Source organism: Cherax quadricarinatus, chromosome 8, assembly GCF_038502225.1.
Source record: "Cherax quadricarinatus isolate ZL_2023a chromosome 8, ASM3850222v1, whole genome shotgun sequence".
Classification (NCBI taxonomy): Eukaryota; Metazoa; Arthropoda; class Malacostraca; order Decapoda; family Parastacidae; genus Cherax; species Cherax quadricarinatus.
The window spans coordinates 37,813,628-37,817,074 of record NC_091299.1 but is presented as its reverse complement, the minus strand read 5'-3'; positions in this window follow the sequence as shown (position 1 = coordinate 37,817,074).

Sequence of the window (3,447 nt, the reverse complement as noted above, 5' to 3'; positions counted from 1 at the left end):
GTGTATATACAGTGAGAACTTGTTTTAGGTCTAATTTAGATGATGGTGAACAGGTAACATGTGTTCTCGGTGATTCGTGTTCTTCCAAAAAACTGTATATCCAATAAATTTAGCAACCAACCTTGAACTAGACTCTTGTGCAACACTCTAGTGTCTTTATTATGACTTCCCCAGTCCACTGCAGAGATGAATGGTTGAAGATCGGATGGAGTTGAGGTAATCAGTCCCTCAGCCTTGAGTCCACGTGATCAGTCCATCAATCTTCATAATTCGATGTGATCAGTCCATCAGTTTTGATAAGATTGACGGATTGATCACATCGACTCCAGGATGATTGACTGATTACTTTAAACTTATTCTGAACTTCAACCTCGGTTCTCTGTAATGGACCAAGGAAGCCGAAATGCTTCCGTAATTAAGATACCCGAGTGTTGCATAAGTGTCTAATTTATCATCCTGTCGGGTCTCAGAACCATTTATCTACGTAAGCAACCAATGTTCACAGCGGATTTCTCACGAGTCTGAGAGGCCATTTTTTAATGTATCGATTTGCGTCACGTTAGAAGTCAGCCCGTAAGAGTACAAAGCGAGGTCCGTAGAAAATTTTACAGACACAATAATTTGACTGGTTGTTTTGGTACGGCGAGACCAGATCTCTATTAAGTCTTGGGAATAAACTCTTGAATTGTGCCCTAGACAGACTTAAATTAAGCCCTTTCAGTAAGCTTTATATGTTAAGTTATCTTACACCTGCTGTCGCTGTTCACCTAACAATAAGTAGGTACGTGGGTGTTAGTTACCTTACACCTGCTGCCACTGTTCACTTAGCAATTAGCTCTTGCAGTGTGTCGTATACAAAAGTACGTCTAGCACTTTAAATGAACGCTGTACAAAAACTATATTAAGCCCCTGTAGTAAGTATTGTACAGAATATATCACGCTCTTGTAGTATGTTCTATTCATACTAAAATTAAGTCTTTGTAGTGCACCTTATACAGACCTATATGAAAGTCTTGTCGTGTGCAATATATTAACTTGAATTAAGTTGTTGTAGTGTCTTGAACAGACACATATTAAGATCTGTAAATAAAATGATTTTTAACGGTGTCATCAAAAACTGTTTTAAATATTGCATTTGATAAGATTCGTGGAAAGGACGAGAGTGAAAACATGTTACTAAAAAACTGTTTAAAGTAATTCTTTGTTTCCGTGCATCAAGAAGAAGTTACCTCAACACAACTCTAACGCGTTGATAAGGAATTTGTAACATTCACTGTGTTAACTCGGCCAGTTGGCAATATTCGATGATTTATGAGCTTAGGAGAGGCAATTTCCAGAAATGCATGAGGCAGGGAATGTGGGGTTGGGGGAAAGATTGGGGATGGCAGGAGAAGGGGGGAAAATTTAATCGAAAGGGAGTGGGAGTAGGGAAAAATGTAGGGGGTAAAAAATGTAGTTGGCGATGGTAAAAAATGAGAGAAGGGGTAAGGGTGATACAGAAATTTTAGAAAAAGGTCGAGGAAAGCGTTTGGATGGGAGGAGAGAGGTTAGTAGAGGGGGCTGGGGAAGGGGAAGTAAGATAGGAGTGGGAGTAGGGAAGAGTGGTATGAAGAAAATGAGGATGAGGGGAATTAGTGGGAGGAAGGTGGGTATTTTTGGCTGGTAAAGGCTGATGACGATAAATTAAATATCCCCGAAGGGAGAGGTTCGTAATAATGTTAGTAGAATAGGTCATGGAACTCTTGGCAGATGCGAGTACCAAGAACTGTCCTCGAAGGAGAACATGACTGACGAGATGCATCGCTGTAGCTGCTTCACTGGTGACCTGGTTTTTCCTGATGCCTCCAACTCCGCCCAGCCATGCTGAGTGCTGGGTGTGATTCATTGTTTGTCTGCGTGCTTCACTGACCAGCAGTGCTTTTCATTATTTTGCTGCGTTTTTCGTTGCTTGGTGTTAAAAGCGACTTGGCTGCTTAGTTCATTGTTGGCTGTGATTCACTGTTTCGTTTAGATTCATTGTTTGCTTATTATTCATTGTTTAGTTGTGATTCATTGTTTAGCTGTGAATTAGTGTTTGGCTATGACTCACTGTTTAGCTGTGATTTATTATTATGCTTCGTGTTTCATTATAAACCTGCGTGTTTCATATATTGTTAGATGTATTCTTTCTTTTTTAAGCGTTTTTGTGTTTGCATGTTTCTATAATTTTGGTAAGTGTATGTTTTGGGGTATTACATGTGTGTGTGTGTGTGTGTGTGTGTGTGTGTGTGTGTGTTTGTGTGTGTGTGTGTGTGTGTGTGTGTGTGTGTTTTGTTTAGCTGCACTTTTGTTTGTCAAAATTTTTTTACGTCTTTCTGCCTAGCAGCACACACGTCTAAATGTTTGTCTGTATGTCTGGCTGTCTTCTAGTCCATCTGAGCTCTGATTAGGTAAAAAAAAAAGAAAAACTTTGAGATTTGGTCTATGTGCACTTAGATTACTTGCCTTGTAGTCACGTCTGAAATCTGGAAATCACGTCCGGCACGCCATCAACTTCTTCGAGTTGGGTCACAGATCATGTGAGACTTCCTCCCCCTCCTCTCGGACATACACCAGGCTCACCCACTCCCCTCCCTTCCCCTCCTTCCTCCCCTTTCTCCCTCACCCTCAACCCTCCTCCCATCGAAAACTACAATTATCTTCTTGACCAAAACTCGGGAACTGGATAATGGAAACTTTTGGTTTTACCAAGAGAAGTAAGATTTATTTTTCTCTTAAATACCACATATAGAATATAAGATCATTTTTATTTGGTAAGCAGCTATTTGGATGAAGCGTTTGTGTGAGGCAAATTAGTGAGCAGAATTTTAATACGAGTAAGGCGCTGTTTGTGTCGTTTAGTGGTTTATTGGATATTTATGCGGTGTCAGTAGTGTAGCAAATGTATGTAATTTACTAGGCTAAAGTTTTTACTAGGAGAGTGACAGTCTATTTGCTGAACCTGGATATGTTTTGGTGCATAATGACTTCCAGGAGAATTTAAGCCTTTTAGCTGTCTGTACTGATAATCCAGTAGATGCTACTCTGTCACCTTTCAAGAATTTGAAAAATCCAAGATGGCTGCTACAGATGCTAACTTGGAAGAATTTTCCTCAGACCACAAGACCACTGGGCATTATAGTATAGGAGATTCTATGTGAAGTCAATACATGTGATGAACTTTTGCATGACAACAAAATTCTGGTCGAAAACCATATGAAACTAAGTGGGATGGAAAGAGGGCTGCTTGTAATCATATTGGATAGTATTCTAGTGGCAGATTTATGCTGGGTTACAAGCAGTATGGATGGCGTTCATTAGAAGTGAATTGGAAGAAAATTATGCACAACATTGTGGACAGCCAACTAAATGATGCTCAGCTTCTTCGCTGTAATTTAAATTTACTATGTAAGATATGATCTCATTTAT